Source organism: Diceros bicornis, chromosome 1 (genome assembly GCF_020826845.1).
Source record: "Diceros bicornis minor isolate mBicDic1 chromosome 1, mDicBic1.mat.cur, whole genome shotgun sequence".
NCBI classification, from domain to species: Eukaryota; Metazoa; Chordata; class Mammalia; order Perissodactyla; family Rhinocerotidae; genus Diceros; species Diceros bicornis.
The window spans coordinates 5,668,171-5,684,838 of NC_080740.1; the positions used below are offsets into that span (position 1 = coordinate 5,668,171).

At 42.6% G+C, this 16,668-nt stretch overlaps 1 protein-coding gene across 1 annotated transcript in view; it reads left to right on the forward strand.

The window, feature by feature from the left end:
• IQGAP2 (IQ motif containing GTPase activating protein 2) overlaps nucleotides 1–16,668 on the forward strand; it is a 261,521-nt gene that overhangs the window by 26,312 nt on the left and 218,541 nt on the right. The gene's annotated exons all lie outside the window — the stretch shown is intronic.

Genomic DNA, 16,668 nt, shown 5'->3' on the forward strand with positions numbered 1-16,668 from the left:
TTCTAGTTGCTGTATGTGGGACGCCGCCTCAGCATGGCTGGACAAGCGGTGCGTTGGTGCGTGCCCAGGATCCGAACCCGGGCCACCAGTAGCGGAGCGCGTGCACTTAACTGCTAAGCCACAGGGCCGGCCCCACAAGTCATCTTTCTCAACTTCCAGTAGTCTGATCCCATTTCCTTAAATGAAAATGTTATCACAGTAAAACTGGGTTATAATGTTTGTAGTCTTGGTCATAATGTAGATCTATTGATTGACTTAACCCACTGAACAGCTCCAGGAATGAATAAGTAAGCTGTGTGCATGCTGTGTGTGTGATGGGGAAGGAAAGGAATGTGAATTCTTTCTCACACAAAGTAAACTGACTGCGTGGTACAGGTGTAGAGCCCGGGGCGGTAGGCAGACACTCCTGGCCACTCATGCTCCCTTCACTTGGGATGCAGAGTTTTACGCTGAGTGTGTGTCAACATCTCTCCTTGCCTGAGTCACTCTTCCTTCCTTTTTCTCCTAAATTTAAAATTATCTAACAATATGATACCAGGAATAAAGACGAAATTCATTCTGCTTGAGTTTAAAGAGACATGCAATGGAAGCTTCAGTGAACCATGTCTTGGTTGAGATTTTTTTCTGGAAGGGGGTATGCAATGGGAGTGCCACAATTTACAGTGGAGAAACATATGCAAGTTAATAATTTCCTGAGTTTTAAATCATCTCATTATAGAACTTAATTTCAATATAATAGTTATCTGATGCATAAAATGGATGGAAGCAAAGGTGACGGTAGATGTATGAACTTTAAAGTTCAGCTTCGTCCTGGTGTATATATACAATGGGACAGAGCCATGTGTGGGAGAGCATGGTTTCTAGAACCCACACGCTGAATCTGGCCTGCCTGGCACTGGGGCCTTGGGCAAGTCCCTCGTTTTCTGAGCCGTGTTTTCGTCCTCTGTAAATTAGGGCTCTCTGTCTAGCAGGGTTGTTGGGAAGGTCAGTAATTACATGTCAGGCTGCTAGCACAAAGCCTGGTAAATTAACAAATGGTAGCTGCTATGGGCCGTGGCATTCCGTATCTGAAATACACCCAGGGTTTTTTCATAGAACAGGGGTTTAGCTGTAGACTTCCTGGCTGAAATTTTAGCACGTTTGTTGGGCAGACTTTAGACTGGTTTTACGAGATACTTGTATAAAATTTTAATCCTTTCTTGACACTTTTTTTTTCTGTTTCAAGGTCACTTTGGTGCATTTTTCCTTATGTGTCGATTTTTCAAATACAGGTTTGGGATTGAATACAAAATCCACAAACTGATGTAAATAAACAAATGAGGAAGAAGGCGGCGCTTCCTTACAGTAGACAACCTTAAATAGTAGAAGGAATAATGGAGTTACAAAGTCCTCAGTAGATGCTAATATTAGTGGAGGAAGTTTTATGAGGAAAAGGATATTTACGTAGTCTCAAAGTATCTCCCCACAAATTGCTTACTTATTACAAAGGAAAAAATAGTTAATGTATAGTGGAGAAACCTGGCACACATCACCTTAACTTAGTGATTACAGTTAACATCACCCATATTGAGACAAACCAGCATCTCTGCCTCCTGATTTGAGTCTGAAAAGCACACAACTTGAGTTTTGTGTTGTGTGTTTAAGTGCAAAAAGTGTATAGCCTGAATCAACTCATGAGGAAACATCAGCCAAATCTAAACTGGTGGACATTCTATAAAATTAATGGGGTATAATCCTCAAAAACATCAGATCAATGAAGAGAAAGGCTGATAATAGTTGGAGATGAAAGGAGGCTAGAGAGACATGGCAGCGAAGTGTGTGTAATGAAAAGAAAACTGTAAAATACGTTCCTGGGACAAGCAGTGTGACTTGAAGATGGACCGTGGATTGGATAACAGTGTTGTGTCAATGTTGAATTTCCTGATTTGGATAATTGTACTGAGCTCATGTCATAGAATGCCCTGTTCTTAAGAAATATATACAAAATAAAATATACTGGAAAAACGGGAGAGAAATCGGAGACCTAGGCTAGAGGGTTCGCATTTGTCGTTATGTCCTTAGCTCTCTGGTCTGCTTTACTCTTGTCCCAGGGTCACCTTGGGAGAGGTGTGCAGAAAGCTGACAATAGGAGAAAGGCATTTTCTTTGAGCAGAGGTGAAATACTATGTATATTGTGAATATCTCATTATCTTTGGATAGATGAGTAACAATGTGGGGAGAACTGGTGAGAACTCTAGGAGCAATGTTTGAGACCTGGATGTGATCATTATTGACCTGTCTAGTATATTATTAGATCTTTATTTTTAACAACCTCCAAGTGGATGGAATTATGAGAACAGCATTTTAACTTGTCGAACGTATTTTTCTATACATTGAGCTAATCTTAAGCCATTAATACTGTTAAAGAGAAGATAGATTTAAAAATATTCCCGTTTGGCAGATGAGGAAGACAGACCCAGAGAGGATAAGTGACTTGCTCAAGGTGGTGCCTCCTGGACTTGGAACCTTCTGGACTTGGAATCTCAAAGCCTCTGGGGATTGGGTTCTTTCCTAGACCATCAGTTCTAGTTACTTTTTGGAAATTTAAGAAAATAAAAGTATGAGAAAGTAAACATATCTTCTCTGGTATAGTTTAGCAGTAGTTCTTGTCTTGAAAACAGAGTTAGACCAGAGAGATGCCATTTCTAATTTGAAACTCTTTGGTTCTATGAAGTTGGTTAAAAAGGCTAAATTTGATTCAAGAGCTGCCTGTCTGTGGTGAGCCCTCTGGATGTTCCTAAACTCATCACTGTGAAGCTAGAGCCATCTGTCTTGAGGACCCTCCCAGGGGTGTGTGAGCAACAGGATCTGTTATTCTGTATGTATGTGAATTGAGTGGCGAGTCCCCCAGGCCCGGCTGTCTCCCTTGCTGAGAAGCAGCAGCAGCACAGAGCGGGTGAGGGAGAGACGTTGGAGCTGGAACGCCAGCCTGTGCGTCTTGGCCCTGCCACTTGCTAGCTGTGGACTCTGGCCAAGCATAATAATAAAGATGACAATAATAATAGAACCTACCTCGTAGTGTTGTTGTGAAGATTAAATAAGTTAATATTTGCAAAGAATTTAGAACAGTGCCTGGCATATAGAAAATACTATATAAGATTTTTTTTAAATTGTTGTAAAATATACATAATTTACTATTTTAAGCAATTTTAAGTATATAGTTCAGTGGCATTAAGTACATTCACATTATTGTGCAACTGTCACCACCATGCCTCTCTAGAACTTCTTTCTTTTCGAAACTGACACTCTGTACCCATTAAACACTAACTCCCCACACCCCTTCCCTGCAGCCCCTGGCAACCACTGTTCTACGTTCTCTCTGAATTTGAGTAGTCTAAGTGCCTCCTGTAGGTGGATCATACAGTACTTGTCCTGTTGTGACTGGCTTATTTCACTTAGCATGATGTCCTCATAATGTCCATGTTGTAGCATGTGTCAGAATTTCCTTCATTTTTTAAGTCTGAGTAATATTCCATTGTATGTGTATACCACATTTTGTTTATCCATTTCTGTTGATGGACCCTTGGGTTGCTTCCACCTTTTGGATCTTGTGAATAATGCTTCTATGAATATTGGTAGACAAATATCTGTTCGAGTCCTGCTTTCACTTCTTTTAGGTATATACCTGGAAGTGAAATTGTTGGCTCATATGGTAATTCTGTGTTTAATTTTTTGAGGAATCACCATACTGTTTTCCACAAGGGTTGCACTGTTTTATGTTTCCACCAGCAATGCACACAGGGTCCAATTTCTCCACATCCTCACCAACACTTGTTATTCTGTATTTTTATATATAAAAATACTATATTTAACAACCAGTAGTCTAATAATCAATGTCTAAATTGTTGCCTTAGTCTTTCTAAAGAGAGAGAGAGAGATGAGTAAAATATTTTGACTAGAGATGATTTGAGAAATCTTGTGGTTAATCAGCTACTGGTTAAAATGTTCGCCAGCCAAACGTGCACCAGAACCCTATTCTGTATTTCCAGTCTCCCCCCCAAAACCTCCTCATCATCCAGTATTCCCATCGCACTCTGCTTTTAAGGAGAAGGGTAATTCGTGATGCCAAGAACTTTTTTAGAACCAAAGAACTCTTGGGTTTACGTGCTGCAGTGTGTCGAGAATGGGTTTGCTCAGTTTCATCTGCCAAACGGGAGTAAACCTACCTTCCAAGAGCACTGTACAACTCGAATGGAGAACAGACTTGGAGTGTCCAGCATAAAACCAGCTCACCCTGAAAAAGAGTTTTTCTACAGAGAGAATGAGAATGTTCTGGATCCTCTTTGACCCCCGTTTTTTCCTCTTGACATGCTTGCCTGCTTTGTAAACACTTTCAGTGGGTGCTGCAGGCACCGATGCGTGAAGAGGGTCTGGTCCATTCCCAGTTCCAGAGGGCCCCATGGATCCCAGCAATGGGTGGTGATATGGGGCCTAGCCAGACCCTCAAGGGCTGCTGGAATCAGCGGGTCCAGTGCCTCAAATGAGATGCTTCCTGGGAAGGATGCCTCCCAAAGCTGCCTGCACATGGGCAGTCAAGTGTGAGCTAAGCTGGCATTGGTGCCCGTCACAGAGGAAGCTGCTCTCGCTGCCTGAGCCCTCCGCACTGCTAACCCGGGCGCTGGTGGTGTGCGGGCCATGCAGCCCGCAGGGTACACATGGCATATCTCCTTGGAATGCCAGTTTTATGAAGTTTGGAGGTGGGAACTCCTTATGTTGTAAATACTGAACCAGATCAGTTGTGGAGTAGAACAAAATGGATGATGTTTTTTTAAGGGTGAGACTGAAATTAGACATTTCAGGCTTGTTTGGGCTTTGAGCTGTGCCCCTATGTACTTCACCCCCATTGTTTCCACGCGTTTACTCTCTTCTGCAGTTAGGATTATTTTCCTATGGGAAAGCTCACTGACACACCGTTTGGGAAGCCTGGGTGTGTGTGTAGATCGAGAGAGGGCCCGGGAAGGCTGGTTTGCATCTCCTGGAGGCGGTGTGCCAGTTACGAGTCAGAACATGCGTTCCACGGGTCAGCTGCGATCTGGGACAAGTGATAGAGCTGTTCCCAGTCTGTTTCCACCTCTGTAAAATGGGAAGAATACCAGTGTTGTAGGATTGTTGTGGGTTAAATGGTAATGCCAATGCTGAAAAAACTGTAGTGGAGATACTCCAGGGCAGGGCTGGCTGTGGCCCTGGGAATGGGGCGTTAAGAAGACAAAGCCTCACCAGTGGCTTCTATGGTCCTCTTATTCATCCCAACACGATATCAAGAGAGAGAGATGGCTGGGTTAGAGGAGGATTTGGAGCTGCCTAAGACTATTCCAGAAGAATCCACCGGAGAGGACAGAAACCCATTTGGTGTGCTGCTCAAGGCTCTCCAAGTGAGACATAAGGATGGCAGTGGCTGGAGCACTAGGAGAGGGACCAGGGAACCAGAGGTTGTGAAGAGTGGATCTAGGGCTGTTATCTTTGATCTCCACCCCCACTTCCCAAGGAGGCAGCTCAGAACATGTTCCAAGGGAGAGCAAATACCTATTGACTCTGAATACTGGTGACTTGGCAAAATGAGGAACCTGGTTTGACTATTAGTAGTAATTACAGTAATTTATGTCAGTGACTTAACTGATGCCCAAGGCCTATGTGTGGTTCTGCTGCAATTATGTGTGCCACCAGATGTGCCAGGTGAACTTGGTGGAAAGAGCTCTTAGCGGTAGATGACCCCTGCCCAGCACCTTGAGATGAGCTGCCATCTGGTCGTCTCACTGTCGTCAACAACCTGTCCTCCTTTCAACTGCACCGCTTGGAAATAGCTGACAGTGTCCTGGGCGGTCTCCCTGTTCCTCCCCTCGGGACGTTCAGAGACTTTCGGAAGAGTGGGGCAGAGTGGCCCTGCTTGGGTCTGTTTCCGTAAAATGGAGTCTTTGAACGCCGAGGAATGGGACAGGAGACAGGACCAAGGAGCGTCCTGAAGTGCAAGTGCCGTCGCCTCCTTCTTCTTGCCTTCACTCCTCGAGGTGCTGCCCCTCCCAACCGCCTTTCCTCCCCTCCTTCAAACCTGACTTCACACTCGCAATCTGGAATCAGGCTCTGATTAATCCCACCGTTGAGTAGTCCCTCTCTCCCCCTTGCCTTCTCTGTTCTTTGTCCTATAATTAGTTCTTTTCCAGAGGGCCTAACTTTTCTCCAATGTTAAGTGTGTTTTCTATTAGACTGTAAACTCTTAGGGGCACAGTGTCCTTTCTCGCCCCCTTCCCATTCCTTCTGCCTACCTCTGACTTCCCTGATGTGCACTGAAACTATTTAACGATTAGTTACAGACTTTGCCACATACCAAAAGAAAAACATTCTGTTGTATTTATTGGTTTTAATTATAAGGCACTTAGAAGACGTTTTAGGACTCTGCATCTCCATAATTCTCTGTCAGCATTTTGCACCTAGTGGACCAATAATAAGAATAAATTTCCATCCTCACTTGGCTTCATAATCGTGGACACTTCTGCTGCACAAATGCTAGCAAGGATCTCATGTCTGGAGTAGAAACAATGACCTAATTCTGAAGTTGTATTCAAATCCCCTAAGGAACTAGTGGCTGATACACAATCTGGCTATCTCCTCTCATCTGCAGTAGACATGTGCTGCAAGGAGATTTACATACAGTACCATGGGCCAGTCCCCAGCCAAGAAAGAAATGCCTGAAGGAGGTCAGTTACTAATTGAAGTCTGAAGCAGAAGAATGTGAATCATATTTAAGGTAGTCGCTGTCCTGGCTGTTGTATACAGTTCTTTGAGTTTTGGACTAAAAAATCATATCTGAAAACCTTAGTGTCTGTCATTTTGTTTACAAGAACATCTGCTTTTCTAAACTTGGGTCCTTGTACTTTCTATGAGCGGTGGTACTGCATGTTAGAACAAAAAGCACACAACAAGCCAAAACCAAAATTGGTTCAGCTTTGTTGCCCAAATGGAGTAAATTCTTTCCCACAAGAGAGCTGTTCCCAGGGTATTTTATACACTTTCCGAGTAGTTTACAAAATCGTGGTTTATATACATTCTCTGCAGCCTGCAAACTCAGTGTTAGCCTCACCCACTCTTGCCAACTCAACTCCCTTCCCACATCAGCCATTCCGTTTCCTCCTACTGCTCCCTGTATTGTTGACCTAAAAGAATAAAAATGTGTTTGCTGTGATATAATAGGGTACCTCCGAAAGTTCAGTAAAAACTAAACAAAAGCCAAGAAATTAAAGTTGGTTTAAAGATTAAACCAGCTCTGTAATCTGCTAGTTCTGGCACCTTGAGCAAAGCACTTACCATTTTAGTCTTAGTCAAGTGGAAGGAATAATACTTGTCCAGCTATCTGACGGGCTGTTACAGCCATGTGAGATGTATAAAGTGGCAGCACTTTATAAATGGATGTGACTTCTACGAACCTGAAGGGCGCGACGTATGTGGTTCGAGTCCTGCTGCTTGATGTTGGTATCATGTGCAGTGTTTTGTGACTTCTCACAAGTCCGCTCTCCCACAACCCTAAATGTGTGAGCTGATGCTGATTTTCGTGTCCTGCTTAAAACCAGAGAGGCTTCTTGCTCATGAGGACTAGCCTAAACTGCTTTAGTCCAAAATCAAGTTGAAATGTCTCTTGATTCATGACTGTATTGTCACCATATTTCCATTTGCATAGCATGATCCATCTCAGAGCTGAGTTTTTGGCACATTTTAAAAATTGACTGTCCTGAATCATGTGTTAATTCACACTCACTAACAAACAGCGTATGCTTGCATTAATAGTAACCTTCTGTTCTACACTATAGGCTACTAATTGAGTCTGTTTATTAAAATTCTAAATGTAAGTGTAGATTTAAAGTCAGCTTCTTAGTATATCCCCAGAACAGTGGAATGTGTCCACATTTTTTTCTCTTTAATTATACAAACTTGTCTGTATGGCAATTGGCGTATTGGGGTGCCTCGCGGGTGCTGAGCCACGTGTGGCTTCTACCTCCACCATCTGAAGTCACGAAGGGAGTTGGCTCAGATTGTCTGCCTCCTTTTCCTTCCCCCGTACCATGCTCTTCTCCATCCTGTTCACTCTGTTGCCAAATTGTGCCCTTGCAGAGCATCGCCGTGTTCCTCTTCTCTCTGCTCAGACCTGTAGCGTTTCGTGTCACACAGGCTCGTTGCAGCCTTCTCTTTGTTCTCCGGATTAGGTCTCCTGCCATTCATTCTGTTCCACTCACCTCTTACCCTACCTGTTCTCTCTCATTAGCTTGTCACACCCAAGCTATTCAGGCAGTTCAGGACTTCTAACAGACTATCAGGGCATTAACCATCTTCCTCTCTGCTGTTGGTTCGACGTTTTGGGATTTTTTTCCCCCAATAAAGCTGACTAAATAATCATCCTACATTTTGAATGACTGTGATCCTTTTCTAGAAGTTCAAATGGATCAATTAGGTGCAGGAAAGCCATCCTTCGCAATGGAACTGGCATTAAGCTTATTCCTCATTATATTATTTTATTTCTCTGTAACTCAACATTAAAACAATTTAATCTTTTGTTACTTCTGATATAGATATACTGAAGTAATACGCATCAATGGTAGAGAGTATTTGGAAAATGTGTAAGAATCAAAAAAGTTGGAGAAAAAACCCCAGAGCCCTCCTTTTGGGAACAGATGCTTTAACATTTTGCTGTTTCCTTTTAGGCTCCCCCCCCACTCCGTAATTATAGTGCATATAATAACATAACCTTATGTAATTATTATAATTAAGAATATATACCTACAAATATATGTATATTCAATATGTGCATATATATGTGGAATGAAAATTGTGGAGCTTTTTTTCAATTTATGTAACTGCAAATACATTTGATTTGCAAGTTATATGGGAGATAGATGCTAAAGCCACGGAGGGAGGGAAAATTGAGGCTAATCAATTATCCTTGAAAAACTAGCTGATTTATCTGTTGTCTTTATTATATAAGTCTATAAATTTTATAACTTGCTTTTTTAATAATCACATTATAATTTAACTATTAAATAATTTAACATATAACTTTTAAGTATGATTTTTAAAAATATTCATACAGCAGCTTCATGGGGTAGGTAGCATTATCCCCATTTCACAGATGAGGACACTAGTGTCTACTTAACTCATCCGTGACTGAGTGTGACACCATTACATGCACATTTCACCCCAAAGCCACTGCCCTTTCCACTCGGCCACACACCTTTTTTATCAGGTATCTTTGTCAGTTTAGGCAGAAATTCACCTTTTAGGGGAAAAAGGAGTAGAACGGAGGAGGGTGCCTCAGATTTAAAAAAATGTTAGATTTTCTCAAATGTGTTCTCAGCATCTGTTGATCACGTCTTTGCTCATGATGGGATATATCGTGAAAGTAGTGTCATTTAGTTTTTGGTGATGGTGTTTTGTTTTGGTCTTGTTACAACCTTTGCGTTCCTGATACAGTCTAACTTGGCAATGTTGAATATTGTTTTAATATTTTTTCCCTTGTTGGACTGCATTTGAGATTTTTGCATCTCCGAGAAATAAACCTATAATTTTACTTTCTATACTTTGTCAAGATAGTAGCATTAATTTATATGGTTTCCAACAGGCACAACAGTTAACCTCCATCTATCTGCTGCTGAGTGAGATTTCAGTGATACCATTAACAACACCCTCAAACATTCACAAACATGCAGGGAGGCACTGGCACTTGGGTGTAGTAGAAAGATCAGAACTTCGGAATCAGAGTTGTTTCGAATCCCAACTCTGCAATTTGGCTGTCTTTATGATCTTAGAATTACCTAAACTTGAATTACTTAACCTCTCTGAGTTTGTTTTCCAGCAGAAAAGTGGAGATTCAAATTCCTGTCTTAAAGGGGAGTGCAGAGACTAAAAGATACTGTATGTCAAATATCTGGGGTGCAGCAAGTGCTCTTTGAGTGTTAATCCCTCTGTCTGCTACTTGTCATGAGTGCGTCACAAAGAGCTCGCACTGATCAGAGAAATCAGACGTGCACGTGAAACAGAGAAAAAGCCTTACTCATAACCAGGAGGTGGTTTTGCTTTCTTGCACTTACCTTTGAATTGTTTGTGATTTCTTTCTTTTCTCCTAATAGTCAAGGAAAAATTAGGCCAAGACTCACTATTCTATTGTCTTCTAAGGCTCCCAGATTTGTAGAAATATCCTCTGTTCTTTGGGGTAGTTTTGAGAGAGTAGGGACGGAGTGTTAGCAGTGACTTCTTGAAACAGCCCAGGGGGCTGTCCTTATATAGCCTGCTAAGTCTGTTTAACAGATGTAAAATATCACTGTTCCCATGGGTTAATAAAGTTTAGGTAAACATCTGTGTCCTTAAAATATTCGTTATGTACAGAGAACAGGGAGAATCATTTTAGGACCGGTTCTAAATAATTGGGAGCATTTTGCACTGACCATCTTAAGTACAAAGTTCTTACCCAAGTACACATGAGTTGAATTCCTTTGCTTTCTTTTAAAAACAGAAGAGCTCATCCAGACTAAAGATTTTATGATTTCTTCTGTAATTTTAACTGTTGGAGTTAAAATTTTAAAATTGGCCTTGGAAACTTGACACTCCATTCTTCCTTACTGTGTGGGGATGACGGAGTGTGTAGGAGCAGGGCAGTAAACAAATGGAATTTTTCCTGCCTGCTTCGTAGCAAAAGAGGTAGTTTTGGTCCCCAAAATGTTTTTTGAAATAATTGTTTAAGAAATTTCAAATCTGGGGATCATTGCCTTTAATTCTTCTCCCAAGTTGAGGAAAGTTCTAGATAGACCCCTCCCTCCCATCCCAGTCTGCAGGCTGGCCCACCTTTGTATATGGGCCTTAATGTCTCCATGATCTGCTTTGAGTTTCCAGATTTAAAAAAAAAAAGTTAGACATTCTTGTTCAAATTTCACTCGTGTGTGAGATGGAGAAATGAAGTCCTGTTCTGAAAAGGTGTCCTGAGTTTTGAGATCCAGGCTTGGTAGAAACAGATGGCATCTTAGGTGCTCAAGTAGGATCACATTCTTGGGGGATAAAAGTTTGGGACCTTTTGTATCAAAGTAGGATCGAAGAACTCTCTTTTATATGTATATCTTAAAGCTGTGTACATTTAAAGCATATTTGCAGAAAAAGATTAACTGTTTTCACAAAGCTTGAAATATTTCCTCATTTTCCTGAGTATTTATGGCAAAGAAGCTTCCTAACTATTCTGGGCCTTAGTACCCTCACTGAAAAATGAGATTGGCAGCCAGGCAGAGACTCTAACTCTTGTAAGTAAACCGTGTGTTTCAGTTGGTTACCCTTCTTCCCCTACCTAGGAAATTCTTCTAATGCTGGACTTGAAGACTGAGGGCTTTGTCTTATTAAAGGAGATGGCCTCAGTCCCTCACAGTCGTGTCTAACCTGAATATCCACTGAAGTTGTGTGTTTATTTACAGCTTTGGAGAGTTTTTAGAATATGTGATGGAGGAGAAGTTCCCATAAGGGTGGAGGGACAGGCTTTAAATAAAGTTGACCTTCCCTTAGGATCTAGATGAGATGGCTGTGTTACCATCAGGGCGTTGGACTTGGTGAGACTAACCCTGTGAAGGACACAGCATCTCTGCCTTTCAAGCACAAAGCTGAGCACACCATTGAGCAACCTTTGCTGAGTACCCGCTGTTTACCTGGCCCTTCGTAGGGATGTGGAGATGGGTGAGATGCAAGCCCCTGCACTCAGTGTCTCATAATTTCAGTGACCTGATGAAGCCTCCAATGTTAACACGTGGGGTGGCAATCTCTGTGGTTTCAGATTCTTTAGAGTGTCTGTGAGGATGTATCGGGTTGCTCACAACTTCAACCTCAGGTTTGCCTTTGTTTCAAAAGAAAATTCAGTTTAAGGAAGTTTGATCATGTGGTCCTTTAAAGCTTGAGATTAAGCAGCTGTGAAATGCTTCAGGAGGCTGGTGTGAAGCCAGAACATACCACGGGGCATGCTTGCTGAGTGTATCGGCTTACTGGACATCTTGGACTTTGGGTTCTCTCATCTTTATATCCCAACACCGTCCCAGCCCCAGTTTTAGGGTCTTAGAATCAATTCTCTTCCTTCTAGTGCCTAGATGGCGATATACATACCATCTCTGGTAGCCATTCCTTAAGTTCTGAGAGTGGGGAGATAGCAATTTAGGTGTGCTCTCCCAGGTAAAACCTGGTCCCAGCTCTTAGAAGATGGTTCAGTACATGTTTGAATTGAATTACCCACGCGAGGGATATTCCGGGTTCCTTACAGAAATTTTGAGTCACAGAGAATAATGATGTGTATATAAAATGCTAACATGTGGCGTGTTTCTATGAATTGATGGTTCATATCATATTCCTAATCTGCTATCCCTTAAAAGGACATGCCTTGAATGATGCCATTTTATGAAACAGATTCCCAACCCTGGTTTTTGTGATTCTTGCTGACCCTCCCTCCAGTACATCCCTGCCTATCTAAGCATCCTGTAGATGCTTAATAATTGTACTTGTAATTATGCCAAACTTTCAATCATTTATAATAAACATTTCATGAGGCACCTTGTGTCACACTTATCCCTTTGTGTCCAGTCCCTAGAACAGATTGGCACAAAGCAGCCACTCAAATATTTGTTGAACAAACAAATGAATTTTAGTACAAAGGAGATGGTGGCCTTGGTGTCTCTGTGAAGGGAACAAGAAGAGTAGCTGAAACTAACAAGTGGCCGTGCCAACTCCTTAATGAATGAGGTCGGTCTTGGGCTATTTTTACACTGGATTTTGTGGGTGTTCATTGGGAAATGGACTCCTTAAGTTTCCTCTGTCTCTAACTTTTGTTCTATTTCAAAACCTTCTCTACCAACTCACTCTCATTCAGCTCCTTAAACCTCTGAATGAGCCCTATAATATGATTTCCATGGAATGTTATACTTTAACATACCATCTTTTAGCCAATGTCAGCTAACATTACAAAGGGCATTTTGCGAGTTGCTAATACTTCAAGAAGTTGTTCTTCCCAATGTCCTCAAGTTTCTTAGGGTTCAAGGCAGCAAGTAAAGATGGACTTGAGAGAAAATTGCAGTTAATCAAGTTGCTTTAAAATCGAAGCAGTTGTGAAGGCATTTAAATGATCCGCCCTTGGGTTTGGCGATGACAAGTGCCTTCCTGGCCCACTTGGATTTAGCAGCAGCATGGCACTGGGCAAAGATCAAGGGCTGCGGCACTGAGGGACCTCAGTTCCAGCCCTGGCTCTGCCATTGACACAGCGAATAACCACAGGTAGTCCCTTTCCCTTGCATGACCCGGTTTCCTCATTTATAAGAGGGAGATGATGCCTGTCTCTCAGGGTGATTATGAGAATCACACAGTGACATGGAAAAGTGACATGGACAGCCTTATGGAGGTCAAGTCATGCTTATGTGAATTCTTATCAGTTATGTGATGGCTTTTAAATGGCAGGGTTATTATCCATGCTAATGGCTCTTATCAGAAGCTGCTACTGAGTGAATGTTGAGTAATGCAGAAATATATGCAGGTGACCCCTATGGCCGAGAACGATCTCACACTCATAACCGTGGCTTCCGCTTTGACAATAGGTCATGAAGGAAGGAAGGTGAGGCTGAAGTCCGTGTGGTTGGAAGGGCAGTGGCCAGGTATGTGTTCCAGGGGACCAGGTCAGCAGGGAAAGCAGGGATGTGTCAAGGGAAGCCCCATAAGAGCAAATGGATCTTGTTCTGTTCACTGCGCTTTCCCAGGGCTCTCACTATGTCTGGCCCATAGAGTCTAGGAAATGAACATTCCTTGAGTGAAGTCTGTGGAATGGTACTGTATTTGCTCCATCAGTGACCACACCTTTATTTTATCCAGGTGTGGCATATAAAACTGCCCCAAAATAGGCAAGTAAAACTGCCCCACATAGATATTTTAGAGCCCTTTTATTAATCTTTCCTGATAAGAGATTACTTGTTCATCAAATGTTTTTATGGAGCATGCAGCCTATACAGGAAGGTGTGCTGGACACGATGAGGACATAAATATGTCTTCTGGGAGTTTACTGTTAGATGAAGTGGGATGGGAGGTACCAGGAGAGAGGGCATTTTGAGCGGGAACAATCAGGAAGACTTTGGGAAGGAAGTGGCTCTTGAGCCTTAAACATAGTTAGATTTCCATCAGCTGGGGCCAATATGTTGCAAATGAAATTTAAAGCTTGGATATGTGTGTGTGTGTGTGTGTTTTAATTCAAACGTTAAGACAAATCTTCTCCTTGGACAGGGTGATGTCCGAGTTTGAGAGCCGCTCAGCAGCTCTCCTGGGCCGGTGGGATCTTGTGTGGCTTGTGGAAGCAGTTGGGGGGCAGAGGCCCAGGGACTGAGTGCTGCTGGGGCTTCTGCCTCCTCCTGGGTGGGTTGGTTGAGGCTGGAAGGAAGCAGCAGCCAAGAAGGAAGGTGGCAATAAGAGAACCTCCTTTTGAATGTGAGCCCAGTGCTCGCACTTAAAAGTTGGGGAGGGTAGAGTAAGCACATGGCTTCTGAGGAGTGAGGAGTTTTGTGTTGTTTTCGAACTTCAGTGTGTCAGCAGGTACTATAAAATGAAAATACCCTGTCAGAAATGGGAGACAGTCTTTAGGCTGAAATGAAAATGAGAAATTGGAAGTCATGGGGTGTCCTGGGGATTAACTGTTAGGGACAGTGGAGATGGAGGATTAGGTATGATATGTGAGTAGGCCAGGTATCTTCTAAGAAAACTCAGGGTAAGAAAATTATAATTTGCAAAGTATATTAATTATGGGATGATGGTTAGATCACTTATTGAAGATTCACTGGAAGGTAATTTTTCAGCAAATATTTGAGTGCTGTCTATATGCAAGGAACCATGATAGATGTGAGGGTGATGTAAAGATGAATCAAGAGTCCTTTCCTCTGAGGAATCCCTAGTTTGGAGAGAGAGACATGACTGAGTTACAGTGGGGGCTTCTGTGATGAGTGATGTAATAAAAACATGAACCAAAGTGCTGAAGAGAGTGGATGGATTCTGACTTCAAGTTCCACTTGAGAAGGTGTCAAAAATGTCACACACAGAAGGTGGGACAATGGCTTTGCAGACAGAGAGAAGGGGAAGAGCAGAAGCACTCAAGTCTAAAGGTTGAGGTATGGTCCCGGAAGACAGTGCTGCGCAGAAGGGGTGGCTGAAAGGTAGGCTTCATGTAGGGGAGGAGAAGGAAAGTGTTCTAGAACTTTGTTCTGTAGGAAATGGGGATCTATCAAAGGTTTTGAGAGGAAGAATACCATCAGTAGGACTATGTGTTAGAAAGATGCTTCTGGTGGCAGTGAGGAGAGTGGATGGGAGGGGTGGTGGCTGGGAGGCTGTTTGAGGGCTGTTGCAAGAGTCCAGAGAGAGATGGTGAAGGCCTGGAACTGTGTAGTGAAGGTGCAGAGGAGGGTTGTTCGAGAGCTTTCGTAGTTTTCCTAAACGTGAGAGCTCTCTTCTAAAGTTTAGATCAGATTCAGTTTATTAGCAAAAAGAAGATGCTTTTGGCAAATACAAGTCTTTGTTGACCCCTATTGGTATCACTGGGATGAGGTCTCCCTGTTTTAAGGAATGGAGCCACAGTGGAAGATTGGGAGTGGTAGGAACGGGGGCTAGGGTTGCGTGTGGAAGCTCCTCTCCTCGGCCCTGCTTGTTATATACCAGCCTGTCCTGGTGCTCTTGCATGTCTCATCTCTCTCTCCTGCTGGTTCCTTTTCTTCCTCATCCATAAACAGAGACTTTTCCCAAAGTGCTTCCATACTTTTCTTGTTTTCTCCATCCCATCTGAATATTTCTAGCCCCAGTGTTTCTGTTCTTCACTTGGGCAAATAACCTCTCAGCCTGTTTGCTCAACTATAACATGGGATAAATTACCTGCCTCATAGAATCATGAGACTTAAATGAGACACTGCATAGAAAACACTGCCGAAGGCCCTGAAACAAAGTAAGTGCTCAGTAAATAAGCATCTAGGATGTATTTATGTGCTTATGGTATTCTGCCATATTTTATATTGATGTAAGTTTAATCTCCCTTTTCTTTTGAATTCTTTGAGAGTTTGGTATTATTTTTAGATTTTAAGTGTTTAGCACTATACTTGCTCCAGTAAGAGGTCAAAATTTGATCTTAATTCCTTTTGTCTGCCAAGATGATGTTTTGGACTCCTCATCTGCAGGGCATGGGATTGGCCTTGCTTAGGGATGGGTGGTGACCTTCACATCATTATTGCTTCTGCTCGGGACCAGGGGTCCCATTTATGAAACTGCTGACTGGGGCTGGTGGCTGGCGAATGAAGAAGCAAACACTGACATTCTTGCCCCATGCGACCCTGCTACCCATGCACGTTGTCTTCATTAGATGAGTAATCTAGCAAACTCGAAACCAAACTCATTTTATAGCCATCAGAATTAAAGTTCAGAATCGAAGAGGGAAAAGGCGTCCTTTTTATGAGAAAGGAGTCTTGTCATGTAGACAGACAGTCAAAAGTTGGCAGGTGTGACAGTGGAAGCTGTTGGCTGCTGTTGAGACCACAACAGAGGGCAGAGGAAGTGCAGTCAGGAAACGGGAGGCCGTGTTCCCTAAAGTGTGGACGTTGATAAACCAGGCTTGTGTTG